The following is a 25,232-nucleotide window of genomic DNA, read 5'->3' as shown; positions in this document are numbered from 1 at the left end:
AGAGCTCGCAAATTCGGCCGGATATACACCTCTTCACGAATCGCCTGGCTAATGAGTTTTGCTGCCGCGTGAAAAATATTTTTTTACTGGTAATTAATTAAATCACAAAGCCCGACGGCGATATACGGACGAGCACGTTTCGTTCTTGCATTCTCTCGAGCGAAATTAATATTTATGAAACACTGCTGCAACATTATCTGTTATACCAATTTTTCTCTTATTTCGAGAAGTAGAAATGGTGGAATGATCGTTATTTAATATAGTTTCATAAACAAATACCTCGCACGGTTGCACCTCTCGCTAGCTTATTACTCTCGTTAGCATGCTACGTGCAATGCGTAGAATTTGCACAAAATATTTGACAATTATCAGACGTGTACCTACATATATTATACAATATAGAATATATTTGAAATAAATAAGGGGTAAAAAGAAGAAGATTCATTTGAATAAAAAAATTGACATTCTGTAAAAATATAAGTTAAAGGGAGTTAAAAATTAAACTGGATATCTTTAAAAGAATAGTTCTTTGTTGATGTTACATTAACGCGAAGAAAAACAATGAACGAACGGTTACGAAGTAACGGTAGGGCGGAAACTGTGTTTGTCCATTATGGCGAAACGAGGCAACAAGGCCGATACGAACGCGAAGATAAGCACAAAATCTAGAACAGAAGCTTTATTGTTCGTCTGGAATACCGGTAATAAAAGAAGAAGTAGCCAACGGTGGTAGAGATTTCAAGTACCAACAAGTTGCACCTATCCGCGCTGCATTTCTTATTAGCGGTCACAGCGTGCAACCGACCCTATTTCTTCGAAACCTTGCTCGCTAAAATTTTCTACGAATCATGTGACACTCGCATACGCCAACGTGTTTGCCATCTATCTTTTATCATTTAATCAGATTTTTTCGATAATATGCAGGAGTTGTTTAATAATTTTATTGAACGAAATTAAAGTAAACTTGAGATTAATTAATAATGTAATTCTCCTCTGGTAAAATAAACTGAAAAATTTGTGTATCTATTTGTTAGATATTCTATTTAGAATTAAGAAATATTTCATAGAGCGAATACTGGATAACGGTATAACGAGATTTTATAATTTTGTCAAACACAGCGCGTATAATTGTTTCCTTAATATCATTAATGCCGTAACTTCTTGCGTGCATCTGTTACAATTGAGCAAGTGTCAATATTTCTAAATAAATAAATAAATACACGTAATGCACCCTCCACCATTCACAATGTGGCCCTCGAACACGCACGATATTTGTAATACGCGATCAAATCAAATCAATTGTAGTTACCAAGAATCTGCAGACATTCACTTATGTCTTATAGAATATATTATATAATAATTAATTTCTAATAGCAAGTAAAATCGCGATTGATAATACTTAAAGGTCCTCCAGAAACGAGTAACGACTGGTTGGACAGCCTCTCGTTAACTTGGCAAGCGATCTTCGGTTCAGTTTACGCGAAGATATTACGTATTTTATTTTTTCGTATTCGATTCTGGTCGGTGATTCTCGAGGCTTCGTCGCATCCGGTCAGGATGCAAATGATGCACTCTGCGGAATTAAAGTGTCTGGTACTACACCTGCATCCGAATGCAACGACGCGGAAGGGACAACGGTGGTACCCCTCTTCGGTGGACGAGTCCAACCCCCATCGTCCAGACGCTCGTTCCGTTTTCCATTTGTTAAATTTCTACTCCACTGCCTACTCCCCTATTCTTTTTTTTTTTTCCTTCCATTTTTCCCTAGCTCGATCGAGGCCACCGCACGTTGTCTCGTTCATTGTGCACGCGTGTTGAGATATCTACATCCGATCCATATTTATTTCGTCTCGCTTTTTCATCTTTCTCATGTTGCTCGAACGTCCATCGAAGAGAAAGGATTAATACCATCAGGCAATAACGTCTCGTCGTGTTTTTGTTAACCGCTGTTATTGTAATTAAACAAATACTTTGCAATCACCATTTGACGTTCAATATGTGTAACAATGTTATTAATTAAAGATTTTTAAGTGTTTACGAATGCATGAATATATTGAACGTGTACTTAAAACAAAATTTCGAAAGATTACCTCGTAAATGTGTATTAACAGGTTGCAAGCGGGAGACAGTGATCACAGTCTGGAAAAGAACCAACGTTGTAATCTCAATTACGTAACATTACTGGCGACTGTGATCACAGTTGAAAAAAAAGCAAACGTTTCAAGTGAGGAATTATATTCTCAGTTACGTGATAGACAGCAGTGAATCGTTTATTTACAAAGTCAAAGTTCCTTCGCGATAATAACATCCGTAAATTATCAAGTTGACCAGGAAGCGAAAAAACTAGATTTTTCAATGTGTTGAAAACACATATTCACGATTTTTTCATCCTCTGTGCCTCAAAATTCATAAAAATCGTATAGTATGTAATGAAAAATTAAGAGAAGCAAGTATTGTTGACAATTTCGATGGAAATATGGTAAATTATGGACGAAAGATCTAGCTCGGTGTAGTGTGGTACCAGTTTGAAGACGCGCGAGGAACGCCGGACAACAGTGATCGCTCCTGAACGTCCCCGGAAATCCGGTGATCGTGATAGATCTGTGCATAACGTCCATAAAGTTCCAGTACAGCGCAAGGTTTATGGTCTTCCCTTAGCCAGGATCCCACGAGGGCCGCGCATCGTCCGCATTGCCTCTGTCCTCGTGCAACCGTAAATCACTACCGGATTCCTGATTCATTCGACATCCTCCGCATGTGGATTTTCACTAAAATACCGCAAACCGTCCTCGCGATCAGCAGTCGACTTGCATACATCTATTTATTAAAATGCTTGTTTAATGGAAACAAATTCTCATAAAACAAATCATTACTTTACTAATTTTACCAATTTTTAAATTAAAGTGTTTAAATAATCATACAATACTACTTTTTAATAGAGATCAGAATAATTCAAATATTGTAATAAAAATATCACGTGGAGATCGTAACAATTTCAAACGCTCACTTCTCGGATCGATAACACATTTCTAACTACAATATATTAACGTTCGAATTTTACCTAATAATCTAATATTTCCCATTCGTGTAATGATTACTGTTGTTCAACTATCCATAAAACTGCCGTTAGTCACAATTTCGCATACTTATCACGTTGCATTTAATATCGAGGGCTGTACACGGGCTCAATACTATACATTACGCTCGATCCCGCTGACCTCCTATTCATTGAAGCCTCATTGCACTTAATTGATCTCCCAATTACTTGACGCTTATATACCGAACATTTACATTCGGCGAAACGAGCGGCACGCTGTTTTCAGCTTCCTAACCGTCGGGCAGAACTCGTCCGGCGATGTCCGATTCGACCTAACCATCGACCACTCTGCAAATTACGATGTGTCATCATTATCGGTATTTCAACGCGCCACTGACAGCGACGTATCGCGGGCAAACGTTGCTGCCCCTGCGCGATGCATAATTATTGCCCTCCTAACAGCTGCGCGAGTATTAAACCGACAGCCTGGGAACTGCAACCGCAGTGTCATCGAAATTTCATAAGAAAATCGAATAAAATACGTGATACAGCACCGAACAAATAGAATAATCGATCGATAACCAGCGACTGGCAAGCAGAGGTACACTATCGTAACGTGATAAGAGAATAAAGTATGCGAAAGTGACGGAATTTAATAAAATTTTGTGTAATTCATTTTTAGTTATTAGTTAAGGACTAAAGACTAAGTTAAAGGTCTTTTACGTTAATGTAAAGTTGATACGTTCTGTAGTACGTTTAAGCATTCTAGCTAGAGAAGTCTCAAAATATTTGTAATTCAGAAAACCGTAAAAGCATCGAGATATTTATTTTGTGGTATAGCTATAATTTTTACCGATATTTTATATAGTTAATATTGGAAGATTATTTTTTGTACGATTTTACACTGGATTAAATTACATCTTAGGTCACCTGTGATATCAATAGCACATTTAACGATGCCATTGTTAATATCAAAATTTCATCTTAAATGCAAACATGTCTGTTTGTAATGATTATTATATATATATACAACAAGACATATGCAAGAAAGGTAGGAAGGGGATAGTAGTAAATAATGTCAACCGTAAAGATACTAACGAATTAAAAAAAAATGAAAACTAGAAGTGAAAGAAATGAAAGAATAGAAAAACAATGTTTGACAGCTTGAAGAAACAACGAACGAGAGAAGTGATTGTAATTCGCTCGATTGTGCGAACAAATGACGCCATGATACATCAGCGCAAATTGATTCGACCACTTTGACAACTACGCTATTCCGAGTTACATACGAACGAGCATACACACGCACGCGCACGTACAGGCGTCTCGTTGATCAATTAAACAGTGACGGTTCTGCGAAATTCGTTCTCCTAACTCTGCTATCATATCCGCACACTCGCTGATTTATGTGTTACGTGTATTTCTTTGACTGGAGAAATCGATTCGTAACTTTCTCCAGGAAAAAACGATTTGTATGAATAGAAACTGCTGATCATGGCACTAAAATTCGACGTTGAATATTGGGTCGTTCGGAAAGTTCGTACCGATTTTGAAGGGAAATTGAAATGCAACGCATTTAAATTTTAGTATAAATTTATTAAGTTATATAGGTGCCATTTTATTCCAGAACCTTTTTCCATCTTTCTAGCAGCTCGAAAATTCCGTCCGTCCAGAACCACTCAGGTTTTTCGGTGAAAAACTTTTCTACATGATTTCCTACCTCGATCAAAGACTTGAAGTTTTTTTCATTAGGAGAATTTTGTAATGCTCGAAATAGACGTTAATCTAAGCGCGAGATCTTAGTGAATATGATGGATGAGATAGAACAACAAACTCCAACAATTTTTGTCGAATCACCAAAAATACGGGGCAACGTATTGTTCTAATGAAACACGACGAGTTTCCGATTCGCTATTTCTGAACGCTTTTGTTCAATTACTGTCTTTAATTGGAAGCAATACATTTCCAAATTTATCGCTTCATTACTTGATAAAAGCTCATGATGCCTTTCTAGTTGCCCTGAAACCTTTTTTTCGCTCAATACTGTTGCGCGTCAGGGTCATTTCCTTGGTCATTTAAAATAAATTGCCAATAACTGTTTATAACACTTTAATCGACTAATAATATACAACTTTCGTAGCAATTGATAACACGTCTGCTTCCTAGTAACTGTTTCTTCGCCACGCAGTGCTCGTAACAATGTTACCTATTTACTTAATTAATCTAACGTCAAAAATTTCTTTTTCTTTTGTAATGAAAACAAAAGAACTTTATGGATCACATTTTATTATCATCCGATCGATCGAAAGCCTACGAGGCTTTATATTAATTTTTTCATCAATTGGAACTATTTCGACGGATGGAAGCAAAAAGTGCGCTAAAAGATATTTAAATGCATGCAACTATATATAAATCAAGGCACGATATACGTTCATATCGTGCAGATAAATCCATTGATGCATATTTCATATCCTACTGCACTTATACGTTTCGTCTCGTGAAAGAAAAAAGAGGCATATCATAATATTTACCAGTAACGAATTTTTTTTTTTTTTTTGACAAGCGAACAAACGATACGACTGTTATTCAGGTAGACAAAAGTGACACCTGTTGGCGATATCTTTTTGAAGTACGACTGCCAGACAATCGAACAAAAAGAGGGAACAAATTTCCTACCATCGCTGCGTTGGGTTCTACTGATATTTATTGAAAAGAATTGCCTCTGCCACAAACTTTTGTCCCGCCAAATGGAAAGGTACGTTTGAAAAAATTTAATCAATAGGAATTGGAGCAATGAGATAACGGAAACGTCAACTTTGTCATTTCTTCTTCATTCATTGAAATAAATATCTGGTACATAATTAAGCTGATAATGTTATGAAAATCCAATTTATAGTCTACTCGCATTAACATTTTATATACAATTGTATCAGTAGTTCTGTATAAAGAATTATTTTTAAAATTACTTGTGAGGATTTTGTATAATTAAATATAGAATTGATTCGATAATGAGCAATTATTAAGAAAAATACTAATTTTTTTTATTCGATATATAATACTATAGCAAAGATATTAGAAAGAAGGATAGAAGATAGAAAATGAATATTTCAAAATTTCTTTAAATTTTATAATACATGAGAAACAATTTTTTGCTAATTACATCACGTTATCTGTTTCGGGACCATCGAAGATTTGACAGATTATTACATAATATATTGTCTGTGTAGCATACAAAATGTACCTGTTGCACCCAACACTGTATTCGTGAAACGTTACACGAGCACGGATGCGCGCAATTACTATCCGCTCCAACTTAAATTTAAATGACGTGGAACAACGTTAAAAAACATTAACAAGACCAGCAGAAATTCTTCTACCACTTCGTCCCTTTAATTTCTAATAACTACTCCTATAAAAAAATCAAGTTAGCTTTAATAAACACTTATAGACTCAAATAATTCGATGAAGCTACTTTACCAGATGAAAAAACGAACCAAATAACATTTCTCTTCGCAGAAGCATTATATACACAGAAATCACATAATTATTAATATAAAAGTATCTAAATAACCGTTTTATTATTAGAAAAACAACGAGTTAAAAAATAATTCAACAAGTCGATAAAAGTCGTATAATATATCAAATAATTTTATGACATCAGTTGAGGAATTTACAAAGCGATAACACTGCCTACAAAAATGAAGAATATAAACTTGTAAAACGTGAATACGAACGATCGTGGGAGGGTGGAAAGCGAGTTGGTGAGCGACGCGAACGTGCAGACAATGGATTCCACCATAATAAAGTAACGACTCGGTCAGAGAACATCGGAACCGGATTTAACGGATTTAAAAGTTACGAGCGAATCATACGCTTCATAAGATCCAGACTCTGCTCGTTATCCCTCCCTCCGCTTGTTAGAAAGCGAGAGCCGGTTGAAACCCTTAATCCAAGGCCGAACTTCCGAGGCTTTAATCTTGCGATTAGAGCCTCGGTCCTTTGATTTCTTCCGGTACCGGACTGCGCCCGTGCCCTTTTGATCAGCTCGTATTTCGATCCTTGCCATTTGTTCCGGGATTCGTGCGAATCACTCGTTCCGTTTCGAATCGAAAGTCCCGTGTATCTGCGATTATTCCGACTCGTCTGATAATTCGCTGAACCAATCCTACGTGATTATTCGTTCGAAGCGGACCAATTCTGCAGAAAGTGCCAGGCACGTTACACGCCAAGTAAATCATTTTTATGCAAAGTACCATTATTAAGTATTATTTTACTGAAGTTGAAATTATTTTAAAGTGTATTGATCCTCGATAATAATGTTATAGTTCTATCATATTATGTTTACGAAATAATTCTTATTTTCCGTAGTTGTTAACGTTTAGAAATTTAATTGGAGAAATTCCTCCAAATTCACTTACTAATTCGAATGTAATTGAAACCTGTGAAATTGTGATCAGGTCAGAGCCATAAATTGCTAGTGGAGTCAGTTACATAGGTTTGTCATCTCGATGAACTGTTGTAGCTAAATAATAATTAATACTATACACTTCGTGACAGTAAGACGGACACAAGTTAGGCCAAGTTATTCTAGCAATTGGTTGTCTCGCTGTGTGGGACCGTTCGATAAAACGAGGACTATCATTTTAAAGATTCACAATCACGAAAGGTTAGCAGCGTACAAAAGGGCGAGCTATTCCCAGGCAAAGCGTAGGCCGCTGTTGCCGTCACCGGTGCTACTGTTCGCTGCATAGATGGCAGGTTCTCGTCCCACGCCCGTACACGACTCTTATTCTGATGTATAGGAAAATCGCACGAACGTCGCGAAAAACACCGGACGCATTAGTCACAGGGTGACCCCAATTTTCTCCAACCCTTTCATGTCCCGTGCGACATGAAAGCGAAATGCTCGAAGATGCTATTTTCGTTCTACCATCCAAAGTAGATTCAAATTGATTTTCTCAACTTTCAAGCACCCGAAAAGAGTCGTGGCAAATCGTACTCTAGTCAAAAGTTTCTCTACAAACCCAGAAATCTACATCGATCGAAATTGTCTCTCGGGTAAAGCCGGAAAATCGACTTTGATTCACGTTTTTATACACCGGGAGCACAATCCAGCGACGTGTCGCGGAGCAACTCGTCATTCAGTTCACCGAGTCGCGTCGACGAAGCAACTCGTACGCGCATAACGGAAGTTCGACACAGCTCGTCGTGGAAAATCGTCGGAAGTTCGTGCAAGACGGCGATCTAAACGCGGATCCAATCAGCGCAGACGTTCCCGCGTTACATGTGCTTCCGCTCGAGGTATTCCAGTTTTACGTTGAAACAGGAGACATCGAGTTGGCAGGTTTCAGGGGAATGTATCCGACGACAGTCAATCCACCGCAAACATAGTTTAAACTCGGTAATGTCGAATAGAGCGTGCTGCCTTCGACAAATATTAACTCCCTTCTGTTTTATTAGCCAAAAGCGTGGAACGGATTTGTTGTAAATAAATGTGCACCCATTGCAGGAAGACAAGACAGAAGTAAATAAGAAAGAAGCAAAGAGGAATTGAATCCCTATAAATTTTTGGTCTTGCAGCTTTTACTGAGAAACAGTGTACAGTAGAACTCTATCAGCAACTCATTAGACTCCCACAAGCTGCTCCATCGAGCACCGATTCAGTGCGAAAAGTTATGGGTACAACAGAGAATCGATATTAATTTCTTTTAAACTGTTACGATTATACTATGTTTAGACCAACAAAACAAATAAAACCGTGGGGTCTTCGAAGACTTCGTTGATTATATGTTCGTGTCGAAAAGGCTATTCTTGAGATTAAGACGTTTTAAGTAATTTCGTAAACGTTCGCGACCTTCGACACCATTCTATTTAGAATATTTAATTTCTCAACGTCCTCAATAGCCATCCCGTGTTGTAAACGAGGTATTTCTTAAGGGTCGGTTCAACCGTGCACTTAATAGGACCGGACCGAAATCTTGACCTTTGAGAAATTCCCAAAACGTCACCGAGGGACTTGGAAGGTTCCACGTCCGTGCAGGTATCTTCCCACCCTTTTGAGGCGAGGGTGTGGACGATACTCGAAGGGCAACACTGATTGGTAATTTGCATCGTTTCGGCAAATACCAACAGTGTCCACCCCCTGCACGGTGGAGGGAGCAGCGGACAAACTCCCAAAAAATTAACGAGTCAAACGTCAGTCGCTCACACACGATCAACGAACGAACAACCTCTCATAAAAACGGTCGAATTGTGAGAGAAACGTAAACGAACGAAATTTAGTTGGAACAAGCTGTCCAATATTAAGTTGACGGACAGCGTCGCGAGCAACCGCGTTCGATCTGAGCCTTACAACCTCGGAGAGGAGTTAATCGACGCGAAAAGTCCGCGTGGTAGCTGCGACATATTAAGACCATTTGTTTCCTAACTTATTCAGATAAATGAAATTCTAGTGTATACTAAAATATGCTTTCTGTTCTACGCTTGGACTCTAAAACGAATTACCAAGATCTTATCAAATATTTTTACAAAATAATCTTGATATCGACTAATAGTTAAAGCATATAAATATTTGTTTGAAGCTTTCTGATCTAGTTCTCTCTTTGGGTTAGATAGTGTTATGTTTGTCTTGTTCTTTTTCTGTCACTATTATAATTTTTTTCTTTTGAGAATTGGTAGTTGACACTTTTATATTAACTATAGAAACAAATTCCATAGAATTTTGTTTGCAACTGTTAGTTTACGGTCGATTTCAAGATGGAGTGCAAAAATAAACATTTTCAACATATTTTACTCTTTTATTTTCACAAAGACAAGAAAACAATTGAGACTTATAATGAGATATGCAAAGTTTATGGTGTTGATTGCTTAACAGAACGCACGTGTCAAAACTAATTTAAAAAATTTCATTATGCTGATTTTTCATTTAACGACCAACATTCTGGTCGAACTTCTGAAGTTGATGACGACAAAAAGAAAGTCATGATTGAATCGAAGCGGAGCGCCATATAACTGTGCGAGAGAGTGCAAAAAAAGTTAAATGTATCACACACAACAATTGAAAATCACGTGAATTGGAAGAAATTCACTTAACACAACGAATCAATATTTGCGATACACATTTGAAACGTAGTGCAATCCATCCTTTTTTGAAACGAATTACTACTGGTGATAAAAAATGGACCATCTACAATAACATTGGTCGAAAAAGATCATAGTCTAAGTGTAACGAACCAGCTTAAGCCATATCGAAAGCTGAATTGCATTAGAAAAAGATTATTCTGCCGATTTGGTGGGATTGTAAAGTTGTTGCGTAGTTTGAGCTGCTTTCAAGCAACCGAGCGATCAACTCGGATGTTTACTGCCAACAACTTATGGAATTGAAGGAAGCAATCAAAGAGAAAAGCCCAGAATTGGCAAATCGCAAGGAAATCGTGCTCCACTACGACAATGCGAGGCGCCTCATACATCTTTAACAACACGTACGAAATTATTGGAGTTTGGTTGGGAAGTGATGTCGCATCCCCCATTTAGCTCCGTCCTTGCACCGTCGGATTATCATTTATTTCGAAGTTTACAAAACTTTTTAAAACAGTAAAAATTTCAGTAATAACGATAACCTTAAATTACACTTGGTTAAATTTTTTGCTGATAAGGACCATAAGTTCTATGGGCGCGAAATTATGAACTTACCAGAAAAATGACAAAAGTGTGATCGAAAAGAGTGTAAGATATTTGACTGATTAGAGTTCATTTTTTGTATAGAAAAAATTGGGTTTTATTTCACACTAAAAAACCGAAAGTACTTTCTTGCCAACCCAACAGATACTAAAGTCAATTATTAACATCTTCTCCAGTGGTCTGTAAATGAATACCGATATACTAACAATTAAATACATCATATACCGAAGAAATTCGTAGCTCAAGATTGTAACCAAACAGAAATCGAATCCATTTCGATCGATTGCCTCCAGCCGCTGAAATGGCAGTCGTTGAACGTAGAAGGACGCGTCTGTTGGCGGAAATCCCGTTGAAGCAACAGCACGCGTCTGACTTCCGAGCAGCTGGAGAACCTCCGCGTGGAAATTGAATTCGAACCGCCGTGACTGCGGGTTCTTCCGGTGACGGCTATGCTCGACGATGCACGCGATACAGTCGCGAGTAATCTGAAATTGAAATTACGGAAGTTAAGAGCTTTGTTCCGGGCCCTCGAGCGCGAACGGGGGCACAATGCGCGAATAGAAACGTGGGATCGCGCGGCTCGTTCCGGATTCCTCCGGGGTACCTGATGTTTCCTGTCGATCCTGGTTTCCCTTTTTCCTACCGTCTTCATCGCTTTCATTCTTCGCCGTTTGTTTCGTGCTTTTCCTCCTCTGTCACTGGCTGGTGAATCGTGTAGAACAGATAGGAAGGGGTACGATTCTTATTTTGTAAGCTCTATCGTTGTTTTTTTAGTTTAATTTCGTATTGTCGAATAAAGTGTGCCGATTTCGAAAAATGTTTATTTTCTTTAATATAGAGGTCAGTTTGAATGTCATAGATGAGTTTGTGTATTATTCATTTCTGTAAACGAAGGATTTTGAAAGTCGTTTTCCTCAAAAACGATGTTTTTCGTCTCGCTTTACCACTTGGCATCACCGTTTTCATTTCGACAGGGCACCTTGTTCATTAATTGCAACCACTGAAAGTATATATTTCACGTGTTACGCGGTAACGTGTTTAACATTGAATGAAACGATTTCCATTTACCAGCACACGTTACAAATGCTTCTGTGAGTCAGGGCATTTCCTTAGGTTTAATTGCTGCCTCCGCGTCTATTGGTACAGAGCAGAAACTGAAAAGTCGCATTAAGCAAACTCCCATAATCGTTAAGAGAAACGCTCCTCCTAACAATAGTGCCGTGTGCTACGCGTACGACCAAGGAAAGATTACTTCTAGCTGCTCGTTTAAATAGTTATTCCAGTCCCAGAATGGGGAATTAAGGCATGTGTTTGTAATAAAACTGAGACTCTATAAAGTAATTCCGCGTAGGAACTGAAAAGTTTCCTAATCGATTAACACGATTCACCTTAATTTCTTGCTAAAGTATTTCACTGAATGCAAACTGTATTATCGTTTTGTTAAAATTTACTGTTATCATATTTAGACTATTTCATTGTGTACGAAGCATTGTAATTAACTACAATCTGTAGTAATTTTATAGATTCTTAATGCACGAAAAAATTTCAGAACAATATGTAGAAACATATCTGAATTTTGGTACATGCTCTTAACTGTCAGAATGATTAATAATAAAAAGAAAATTATTAAATTCTAATCAAATATTTCTATATATTGCATGTAGAAGAAAAGTCTCAGATAACACATAAATGGACTTTGAACGTCTCCAAACACTTTCGAGTAGAATCGTAGAAATTCTAATTTCGTACAGCATTACAAAATAAATAAGCTATTGCGAGTGGTGCAAACTTGGTAGGAGCATAAAGATAGGGGATGAAACGAGACAGAGCGGAGGGAGTCGTCAAAGAGCATGAACGTGGAAGTCAAAAGAAAATCGCTGCGAATCAGAGATAAGAACGCTCGATTGACAGTCAACTAAATTAAATTTACTTGGACTCAACGAGTAACAGGCAACGCTAAGGCCTTGAAGATCTCGATTGTCGTATGGCGCCGATGTTTCTCCCGTTTCTCAGACCTTTACCGGTTATTGGATTCCCAACTTCGACTCCATATTCCGGATGTTGCCGGTGTAACCGTCAGTCGACTGGGACGCCTCGAAAATCTCTTCTGAAATATCGCGTTTTCGTCTTCCCGTGGCGGGTAGGTTCACTCTCAGGTCGCGAATCGCGTTGCTCTTCGTGAATCCCGCCGCTTTGATACGCATCTCAACTACCATATTCATGCGTTAGAGCGAAAATGTTACGGGACGAGAGAGATGAAAAAGTGATAATGAAACGACTTTAATATTTTTATGGAACATCTGAACGTTTGTCGTCGCGGCTTCTTCTCGTCTTCTGCATTCGAAGTGAGAAATCTTGTACCTTTTGATAAACGTCTTCCGTCGTTTTGTCATATGAGCCATTTCTTTTTAAATGGTGCAAGTCCACTTTTGAGAAAAATGAGTTAATGGTACTTTTAATGAAATATAGATCTCCTTTTTTATATTTATAATCATACATTGAATGGAGCATGAATTCGTTATGAATTAATCAACACAATTTTAGCTGTAAAATGTTAATCAGTCCATTAGTAATATACAGTTGCTGAAAAAAAGATAGAAAAATGGATTCTTTTTATATATAATGAAACGAGAAAATTTCGTCTGAATCAAATTTCTAGAAGAGACAATATTAAATAAGCAAAGGGGTTTAAAGGGATGAACCGCGCAAAAGAAAATGCAACATTTAAAGTTATTCTTTTATTTGAAAAACGAGGAAGACGTATAAAATTGCAGGATCTATAACAAGAAAAAAATATGGCGGTATGATTAATTTACAGCCCTGCATATCTACAGTTTATCATGAATACTTCACTAGGCTAAATATATAGGAGAAGTAAGTTTAAAATATAAATGAATTCATTATTTTTGGTTGCTTTAACGAAATAATTTACTTTTTACACTTGTTTATTTGTATTTTCTTTTATATATTCTTTTATATAACTGAAATTATTTCCTAACAAATTCGATTATTAGTAAAGTAGCAGTTACATTTCAGAAAAGCCAACTTCTATAAAAATATGGATTTGAATTTCCTCCTGTTTTGATTATTTATAATTTATTATTATTGAATAAAACAGCAAGGAAGTTTAAAATTACAAGGATGAACTTTTCCAATCAGCATAATTAAAATTTGAAATCTCTCGTTTTGTTGTATATTTAATGATTCCAATGTTAATTAGTAAGTTGGAAACTGATCGGGAATAATTGATATCGGAAGATATTGGTGTACGCGTAAACGCAAATAAATGAATAAATACGTGCAGGTTAGATGGTATTTGCTCCAGTTACCGTACATGTATAATACAGGGGTGTCTGGTGTGTACTCGCAGAATTGGACGTCCGCAAAGATCAGTTTATCTAATTAGATTTAGCACGGCCGCCGCTGCGCTTCGTCACCGCTGATCCTCGTTATCCCGTCCAATAATTGGCGTCCTTCCAGGAGCACCGGGCACGGATTTCCCGATTTATCGAAGCGCGTCTGGCTGCTGCTCCTGGAATTCGATTACAACGCGCGAGAAGCAACTTCGACGGCTATTAGTTTGCCACTGGAAAATTGACATGCTACGAATTTCGACGCGAACACGGCTAAATCTGCCCATCTTCCTCCCAGATCCGCGTAATCGAATTTATTTCATATGCAGCGTCCACATAACCGACAAATATCCTTTCCAATTTATTCTTATTATTGCACAGCTGTTTCTATTATAAATACTGCAAGATTACAAATTGGGTTAGAATTATTAGAAATTGGATCGAGTTTAATGTATGTGTACGTAGCCCTTCGATTATTAATTAGAAGAGGTGATGTTCGATTTCACGTACAGCAATTTAGCTGTCAGAGCGGAAATTGGATTCCACAAGCTGGTTTCGAACTCTGGAACGAGTACTTGCAAGATTTGAATGCGTGCTCATAAATATTAGATCGATTCGAAAACAGTATATATAAAAGAATGCGTTAAGAGTGTAAAATAATTTAGAAATATAGATAAATGACATTATCCAACCCAAGTTTTATTTAAAGTTTCTACGTTACTTTTAGGTTTAATTAATGCTGATGTATAATTAACCATTTCACGCTGTAAAGTGACAATCTCCACATTTTTGACCGAGAAATCCATGGACCGAAATAAGTTTCATACGACGACGATCAACTTAGAGAGTTGTCGCGACTCGTACAACGGAAAGCGCGTTTCTGGGACACAAACTTCTGCAGGATTCACGAAGCGGAAAGATCTTGTTACGATAAATCAAATTTATCGAGCTTTCTGCTCAAGTGAGAACGACTACTCGTGTTTGACTTGCGAAATCCACGTCGCCGCGAATTGAACTCGGCAAACAACGTCGCCGATTAATGCGTTGCGATAATCTTAAGTACGAGAAGACTGACGATAAATTATTAAGTTAGTCGTGAGTTCATTAAAACCACTCCAGCATCGGAACCAATAGGATGTCATTGGCATTCGAATAAAAAAATCGTTTGACAGTGTAGCGATTTTCCAAACTACTTCATTATTTTAATTGAAATCAAAGAAATTACTTTTTGTTAATCATTTTTAATTTCGAAAATAGGATATATTTCGGCTGCAGACACTACTTGTAGTATAATGTTCAGTATAATGAAGTAAAGATTAAGAATGACAGACTCACGTTGAAAATTTTAATTTCTTAAAAAAGATAATATAAAATACTGATATTAGTGTATGTTATAAAAATTCTTCACTGTACTTTACAAAGTCCAATTAAAAAATGTTCAAGTAACGTACGCGCACAGAATTACATTCAAGAACGGCAATTTTTACAAAATACGAGTATAACATTGCTTCAGTTTCGTAATCGACTAATGTGTATCGTTTGTTTGCTGCGATAGAGGAACAATAAAAGGACCACAATTAACCGAGTCGTGTCCCGTGTTTTCGAATTTCCCGCGTTACGAACGCGCAATGTTCGAATCGAACATTCGATTTGATACCAGCAGGGCTGGGAATCCGATTTATCGGGAGATCGTTCGGAGACATCGGCACGCGAAATATTCGGATAGTCGTGATCGTTGCCTGTAACCATCCTTGCAAAACGACTGCCTGGAATTAGGTTGCCCGATGAACGATGCTAATGCGAAAATTACGAACACAGAATTCTCCCCGCTTTATAATTGAATCCACGCTACTGACCAGGAGGGAGAACTGCGTGTTTGTGTACCAGACAGTAGCGTACAAATTTATCACTTGCTCTGTTACTACAAATTTTGCGTTACGGCATACAAACTATTTTGGTGGATCGATCGCTGTTTGCATTTATCGAGGGAACGTGAAATAGAGTAGAATAGATTGAAACAAATTTCGATATTGTTGCTCGAAGTTGCTTCGAAATATAATTCATTTCAATTAATTCGTCTCGTAAATATTTGTTTAGATTCAAAGGAAATCCATTTGAACAGTTTGCTTAAATGAGAAAGGAAACAAAATGAAGAAGAACGCGACACGACTCATCACAATCAACGAGCATACAGTAAAACTTGAATTCAAACTGCATCGTCAAGTATGAAACGTCACTCCAAATCAACTGTGCAAAGGTGCAGACGATCTCGAATGTCCAACTACACGCCAAAAAAAGATTCGAGAGGACTTGAAAAAAAAAAGTTTTCTAGTTGCAACCTCAAAGGAATGGTCCTCCAGCCATAGAAATCTGGTGAGAAAAATGCTGAACATGCGGCAGGAAACACGGGCTGATATGAAATTATTAGAAATCGATAGGATCGAGGAATTCTGGTCGAGGTGGCGAGGTGGGAGATTCTAAAATGTGGATTAAATCGAGCGTTATCCCACAGTATGTACCGTTAGAGTCTAACACGGAATACGGAACGAGATAAATTGCCGTGAGGTCGACAGAGGTATGCGCGGCTCGTATCTTTTCAGAACTACCCTGTGAGGAACCAAAGCGTCGCATCACCATAGTCGAATCTGTTTAGCGCGTGCCATGAATACGAGTGAATCATTCGATCGTTATCGCTATGCTCTACCGCTTTTCAGGATACCTTCAAACGGCGTTTTATCTAACTATGTTATTCGCGTTCCCTTTGTGCTTTCCTGATTATTGTAAACTTAGGGGTGGAATATCGTTAAACTATCACTAGATTATTTCTAAAGATAAGACTATTACTAAATACTAAAGATAGACTATTTCTAAAGGTAAAACTATTACTGAAAGTAGAATTGTAAAAAATTATAGTAGTAATAATAATAAGAAAAGATGCTGAATAAAATAAGAGTGGTCCAAAATGATATTTCAAAGGTTCGTCAAGTGGCCGGAAAAGTTCTATTCGGTCTTAAGTAAAAGGCACCGATTGGAATTACATGGTTCACGTTGGTTCGATAGCACAGTCATTGATTCAATGAAATTGAAAACAAAGTAAACAGTAGTATAACCAGTGAGCCATTCAGTTAAAGCGTTTAATCGAGTTGCAATTCACACTGTTTACTTTACTTTCAATTCCGTTGAATGGACCGTGCTGTTCAATCAGAGTGAACAGCGTAATTTTACCTTGACGAAACTCCTCGTCTGTTTCTCTTCGTGTCGACGCTCCTCTCACGAACGCGTACTTTGAGTAACTGTATGGTTAAGCAATGTTTCTGGTAGACACATTATCCTATGGTATATAGTTAGTAAAATATATACGCGTGCTTCCGTTAAGAAAGAAAATATTCATTTGCAGCTTCGTAAAAATTCTTAAGAAATTGAATTGTACTTTCTTTGAAAACGAGTGGCTATTGCCAAGAAATATTTTTAAACGTTCTCAATAATTTCAAGGGACATTTATAATTTTAAATCGTATTGTTCAAATTAAAAAATAAGTGTAACTACTGATATTGCTTTTCCATTCTCGCATTTTGCGAGTACTCCAATCTCACGAAACCTCCTACAGCTGAAAGATAAAATCTGTGTGTTCAAAGTAAACAATTTTAGAAGATCTAATAATACACGTACGTTTCATAAAAGCGTGAAAGAAAAAAGGAACGCGAAATAAAAATCTTAGAAGGGATTGAACGTTTTATTACGTTGCGCGAAAGGAAAACGCGGAACGAAGGGCGGCCGAGAGACACAAAAGAGGCGTAGACGGACAAAGACGAGGAATGAAAAAGATGCAAAGAAGCAGAGGGCCAGCAGAAAAAGAAGAGTAGCTCCCAAGAAGGTTATATTGCGCGTCGGATTGAACTTATACGAGGAGTCGTTGTTTCGGTGAGCGTACTTCAGCTAGCACCCTATCCACGATCTGCCGCTAAAACTTTCCCTCGATATCTGCGCGCGCGAATGTCACGTTATGACCATGTCACGAGGTGCAGTGATTGCTCTCGGATACGAAACGAAAAACGACGTTCCCCGGAGTGTAATTTTACCCGGCCGAAGAAACATATTGCCTTCTGTCAGCCATTTCAACGTTTCCGCGACAACGTGAAAAATTAAGCGCCAACCGTGGTGAAAAAAAAAAGATTTATACTTCGTGCGAAACAATAGATAATGTGGAAAATTTTCAACTAAAAGGTTTTCTACCACGACCATTGAAAGTTATTGCGTGGATGTTTTAGAAATAAGATTTCATTGTGGGCACACCCTTATCTATATGAGGTCGTAAATTATTCTACTTGCGCATTGCACAGGGACTACATCATATCGAATAAATGAAGCAAAACTAATACAGAGAGTGTATTTTAAAATTTTTTAACAGCGATTAATTAGCGAGAGAGATTAGAGTATTTTTGCAACCACGTTCCATAGATACGTAATCGGAATGTCACATCAGGAAAGCGTTCGCTGATTATCCTACGCACAATAGCTCGCTTAACGCTCGAATTTGAACTCTGTAGAAAATTATAGGGGTAGGTTTGCGGTAGTGCTGACCAAGCTAATCCCATCGTATAATTAACCACTAACAACCGTCCTGGGCTCGCGTACCGTGCTACGCCATAACTCATTGCTAAGCTACCACCGATATATGCACAATTTTACACATACCTACCTATACATGCCATTTTTTCAACTTTTTAACATGCAAGATGCGCATTATAATTACAAAAAAAAAACACAATGAAAATCTTCGTTAACCAAATAAACATTTAGTTACTAAAGATTAGAAATAAAAATGATAATTTCATATAGAAAGCTTCAAGTTTCAAACCTGTAGCTAGCACTCTGAATATGTACGCTTATAGATGTATATTTATAATGCGATGCAAGGCTGAAAGGCGGCTGCGCGTCGCTCGTTCGCATCGTGTGGTAACCATGTTAAAGTCTGCCACCAAGGACTCGTTAAGTGCAACTCTGGCACCCTGACCAATTCTCGAAGCGGGGGACGGTCAATTCTAAAGTCGAGGTCGCTTCGCTAAAGTGAACACACAGTCGAGCACGAGCGCGCGATCGAAGCCATCATCGTTCGACCTTCAAAGACGGGGTAATAAATTTCTAGAAAGTCACCGGTGTCCTGAATGCCGTAACAAACTGTGCAGTATGAACCGTGTCGCGCATCTCAAATCCGGCTGATTACGCGCTTGAATTATTCCTGCGAACAGCTTTATTAGATAAGTAATTGCCAAGTTTAAATTTTATCTATTGCAATCAACGTAAAATTGCCAATTTTCATCATTCATTCGAAACGTTTTGTCTAACAAAAATTATTTATATATCACAGTTTTTTAAAATTATTTAATTTCAGCTGCTAAATCAATTAATTAATTAACCTTTTGCACTCCTTTGTCAAGTATGACTCGACATCAGTAAATAAGAAAAGAATATATAAGTTCCATAAATATAAATCACAACAAAGTTTAATATTTGATATAATTATTAAACAAAATTGTTTACACATAACAATGGAAAAATGTTCTTTATAGTAAACAAATAAATCCCTTTAAATAGTAAGAAGCTGTTAACAAAAAGATTGAGAAGTCAATGAGAGTGCGAATGATTGAAGTTCTTGAAATCAGCGATAATTCTGTTGTTTTTAAAAATTCTCTTATTCGTGAGTGTACGTAAATGATGATTGGCTACGTATCGTCGGGACTTTTATTAAGAGTACAATGCACAACTTGAAAGCACTGGCTTGCAACAGTTTTGCATTGTTTTCATTGTTTCGCAACTGCCACTCCGGCGTTTTTACGGCGCGGTTCTTCACCCTTGGGTATATTACCTTGCGTGAATCCCGACCAGTTTTTTAACAACTTTCCTCGCACGTGGCCCTTTCAATAGTCACTATTCGGTAACTTTCTCTTTCCCTAGCATACTTTTCCTAAAAGCGTGTCACTTTATCGTGGTTACGCCCCAAGGGAGAGAATTTGCATCTACCCTCTTACATTTTTATCCCTTTTGATGTGCTCGCTGTATATGAAAACTATTACTGTTAGGAAAAAATCTCGAAATAATTTTGATCCATAGAAGACAGCTAAAGAATTTATAAATAACAAATAACGTTATAAAATATGTTCCTCCGTTTCGAAAAAAAAATCCAGTACGCTATTGTCTCACAGTGTCGACGTTTCAGCTGGCGACGAATAAATGACACGATGCTGTTATGATCGTTAGTGGACTGTATTTTATTGATTGTATGTGTGTATATATATATCCAAGTTCCTATCAAACTATATACACCTCTCAACGACTGCTTGGGAAACTATGTATCATGCTAGAGACTGCTAACAACGGTACTAGAACGATTGTGTTATAACGAAAGTGTTTATTGGGTGTGTCCATTTTTTGTTAGCACAAGCGGATTCGTCTCTTACTATTTTACGAAATTTGGTGACGGGGGCGAACATCGAAGCTAATTGGTCGACAAAAATTATGCAGAAATGGCAAAAGTTCGTCGCCGAACTCTCGATTACTCACAGGTACAGAGTGCATCCTCAGGTGACGTATTCGTGGATTCCACGCGCCCTGCCTTTCGACCGTAGTAAGCGATAAACCAAAGAAGCAGCTTAACTTAAACAGTGCAACAACGAAACAATAAAAACGAAAGTAAAATGCGAAAAATCTAGTAAACACATGTTGCCAACAATAAACTAAATCTTGACTAAAAGTGATGGTTTCTTGGATGTTACTGCTGATATGGATAGCTGGTTGCCAAATGCGTATGAATTTACACGAAAATGAAATTCAAAGCAAGGGTCTCGGTCGATGTCTACCAGCTGTGACATTAGCGGACACCGATGGACCTTTCTCTTTAAGTTTTACGGCTCAACATATGCAGTGCGACACGTGATGCAGTTCTAAGTGACTGTGCACAATCATTCGCGTTACACACACTTGCTTATTATTATTTTTTGTATTCTTAATATAAAGCATTTTTTTACAAATATCGTTAGTCATTTTAGTATGAATTATACATACACTGTACTATATGACACTAGGCGAATAAAATTTCTGAGGACCATGGCGTAGGGGTTAACACCCTCTATTCCCACAGCCAGAACACCTGGGTATTGCTACACTACGTTAACCTTAAAACAAGGCCACGACCCCTGAAGCCTTGAGAATTTACCTAAATTCCCAAAGTGAACTACACGACATATAATTTCGGGGTGAAACGAATCAGTAGTTGCATAAAGTCTCAAACATAATTTTTCTATGCTCAGTTCTGGAATTTCTAGAGCTACCTTGTTCTATAAAATGTTACGGGTGATAGCTAGATAGTTACGGCACGCATATTAACTTTTGTAGAACATATGTTTTTGTACGTTTTATAAAATAATATTTTTACAGCGATAATAAAAGGGAGGAAGTCTATTTACGAAGTTTCGTAAATAACAAATTCAGTTAACTCCACCCGAAGGGGTAGTAGATTCAATGTTTGCCTTCGATCAAAAAGTTTATTTTCTCTCGAACGACAATAATCGGATTTCCCCAGTGTACGGCGTAAATTCCATTTTCTATAGACGGATAACAAACGAGTGACAATTGAAATTGCTTATCCTGAGTGAATTAAAGCTCAACCAATTACTGCCACCAGTACTTTAGAAAAGCCGTGCCACGTTCTTTTATTATTAATTAATCGCATTTATAGATATCCTTAAATTTGCCTATTTTCACAATAGACTCATATTTATTGTTAAAAATTCTATTTTCTGAGTTAAGTTCAAGTTAATAAAATATTTGAAAAATTTTTTTCAAAATATTTAAAGTAATATTTTAACGTATATTGTACAATACTTAATCAAACCAATAGACACAGAATCGCATCGAATGTATGGTATAAATAATAAGTAAAGAAATGACGAAATATTTAATGTAGAAATTGCAAGGTATTAACGCGAAAGATTTTTATTATCAGTTTTAAATTTATACCAGACCGTGGCTTAACGTTTTATTTAATATTCTCATAGTTAGCGGCTCTACCATTGCTTAAACACATTTAACTACAGAATTATACGGATGTTCAAAGAATAGCGGTATTATACAAGATATAGCGGTTATTAAACTGTAGTTCACGGACTTCTGTGGGTCAATTTTGACATTAACTTTACGTTCTCCAACTTTTCGCTTTTATTCAAATAACGGATTTAATAAAAATCTTACACGGCCAAGACTTTTTGTATTTGTTGTTACTTAACAAGTTATTGGGCTCCTCGGATTACATAAGTTTGAGATCCCTTGCTATGATACATCAAACTTGATTAAATCTCGTATAATATGGAAAACACGTTCTATGTTATGCAAATCAAGTACATGATCCATACATAAATTTATGTGCATATTAAATTTATTTAATATACAAAATAATTAATTTTTTCTTGAGATAGATATTGAAACATCGCAATGGATGTTAAATAAATTTCATTTTATTTTAAGTAAAAGTTTCATATTTTAAAACTACTAACTTGAACAAAATCTTTCTCTGTTATACAAAACTATAAAGATTAAATTATATATTTATTTTCTTCTATTATGTTGGTTATAAAAGATTTCGCAAATTTCACTCAAACAAACCGGCAAATATACGAGAGAAAGTACACGGTCTTTTAAAATCTCGCTAGCCAGCGCTAGAGAACTCTGAAGTACGTCGATAGAGGCTTAGCTACGGCAAGAAATGGCACGACGACGGTGTATATACAAGCGCTAGCCGTTCGTTACTGCGCAGATTAAGCATCTTAACCACCGTCGAGCGAAACTGCAAATTGCACTGGCCGAGTGAAATAAAAATGGCACGGGTGTACGCCCACCCCTACGGCGAACCCCCTTAACACGAGAGTGCTCGTGGAACAAAAAGGTGAACGAGCCCGAAAGAGTCGTCCCGAGAATGATGAGAGACGTGGAACAGAGAAAAGAAGACCCGGATTGGAAAAGGACACGCAATAATGTAAGAAATGGAACAAGAAATTCGGTGTGAAACACAGAGGAGAAGTACAAGAAGAAGGGGAGGTAGGCGAGCAGAAGAGAAACTAGGAAAAAATAATGAAAAAGGAGCAAGATGAAATAATATATCCCAGAAAAGGTGGAATTTGAAAGAGTAAGTGCAAATTGAACAGGAAGATCTTTAGCTATATGTGCACATACATTTAATAATAATAATAATACGATGTTAGTGATGGCGGATTTGTGTTATAATATTATGTCAATATAAATTACCTATATTTTAATATACAGGATGGGGCAGTAACTATTAGCACCTCAGATATCTTTGAAACTATAAGTTTCACAGAAATATTTAATAGTGTAGGCATAAGTGGAGGTATGTCGGACATTTGAAGGTCACCTTCATTTTTTTTAATAGATCGGTATGTTTTTGCTTCCGTGATACAATAGAGCATCTTAAAACGAGTTCAACGACCTGTAATACGAAGCCATTGAAGGTCATAGAAACTAGAAGAAGTTGATAATACTTACGGTTTGGTAGTAAATGACGCATACATTTATAGTAGATGTTCGAAATGATGACCATCGCTGTCAAAACTTATTGACGCACAGGCTGTAATAATTCGCTGTTGCATGTCGTAAGGTGTAGGTGGTACTTTTTTGTACAGTTTCTCTTTCAGTGTTACCCACAGAAAGAAATCTGGAGGTGTTATGTATGGTGAAGCTGGCCACCATATTGGACTGCCGCGTGCAATCCAATGATTTCGACATTTTTTATCTACTTCCCTTCGCGTAGTCAATGAATAATGTGCATTGTCGTGCAAGTAAAAGTAATTTTTCTAGCAAAAAACTCAATGTAAAATTGGCATTGATGTCAAGAACACGTCATAAATTCAGTTTTCCAAGATTCCACATTTACTACTGCTCAGCGTCGGTCGGAACAGACTGACTGACTTATCGATACTAATCTTATCATGTTTAACTTATCCAGCAAACTATTAAAATGCCTTTCGAGCAGTGTTTATTCATAGTAAAATAAATGGTAAACATTACACATTCCTCTGCTGTTTACAATACGTATGTTTCAGTTACAACCAAAACCGTAAGTGTTATCGCCTTTTTTTACTTTCTATAACCTTTAATGGCCTTATGTTATAGGTCGTTGAACTCGTTTTAACATGCTCTATCGTAATACGGAAGCAAAAACATACCGATCCATTAAAAAAAATGAAGGTGACCTTCAAATGTCCGACATATTTCCACTTACAAAAAGACTATTGTATTTTCGTCAACAAATGGCCCTCTTCGTACTGTGCAATTTTATATCAACAAATATTTCTGTGAAACTTGTAGTTTCGAACATACCTGAGGTGCTAATAGTTACTGTCCCACCCTGTATATAAATGTACGTCCTACATATTTTATATTTTATATACAGGATGCTCCACACTAGCAGTGCTTCTATATATTTTTCTTGCAAAATTAATTGAGGAAAGGATTTAGTTTTAAATTAAATTATTACGTCCCTTTTTATTATAGAATTGTATATTCTACATATTTGTCTAATATACACTTCGACATTCTATTATAATTACTTATAGATAATGATCCAACTGCGTGCTATCTTAATCCATTTGTTTTTCAGTTATTGACAAAACACTTTGAGAGAAATGTAGTACACAATAGAACATTATATATCAAAATACATATGCATTCGTTTTTATGGCCCAGTTTCTAAACGTTTCTTGACAAAATGCTCGATGTAAACCTGTTTCAGCACTATGCACGGTGTTTTCCTCTCTTCAAAAACTAAAAGCTCTTTGCGCCCCGTGACAGGTTTTTTCAGCGCTATTCATTTTGTACGATGTACATAATTCTCCTTACTATTAAGAAGGAAGACATGCGGAGAGTTGCGTATATATGTAAATTACTGGTTCTTTATAATGTACTTTGCGCATACAAGAACTATTTACTGTCATGGAAAGCACTTACATTTCTAATAATTCAAAAGATTCGAAATTATAGTAGAATACATAAATGAAGAATGTGCTTTTCAGATATTTAATTTTAGAATGTTACATAGTCGTTAATAAATATTTATCTATACGCTGGTAAATCATAATTATACCCAAGACGTT

At 36.9% G+C, this 25,232-nt stretch overlaps 1 protein-coding gene across 1 annotated transcript in view; it reads left to right on the top strand.

The window, feature by feature from the left end:
• Invadolysin (leishmanolysin-like peptidase, invadolysin) overlaps nt 1-25,232 on the top strand; it is a 188,405-nt gene that overhangs the window by 136,914 nt on the left and 26,259 nt on the right. The gene's annotated exons all lie outside the window — the stretch shown is intronic.

The sequence above is a fragment of the Xylocopa sonorina genome, chromosome 5, assembly GCF_050948175.1.
Source record: "Xylocopa sonorina isolate GNS202 chromosome 5, iyXylSono1_principal, whole genome shotgun sequence".
Taxonomy (NCBI): domain Eukaryota; kingdom Metazoa; phylum Arthropoda; class Insecta; order Hymenoptera; family Apidae; genus Xylocopa; species Xylocopa sonorina.
Note: the sequence above shows the minus strand (reverse complement) of the source record. Positions and strands in the feature narration are given on the sequence as shown.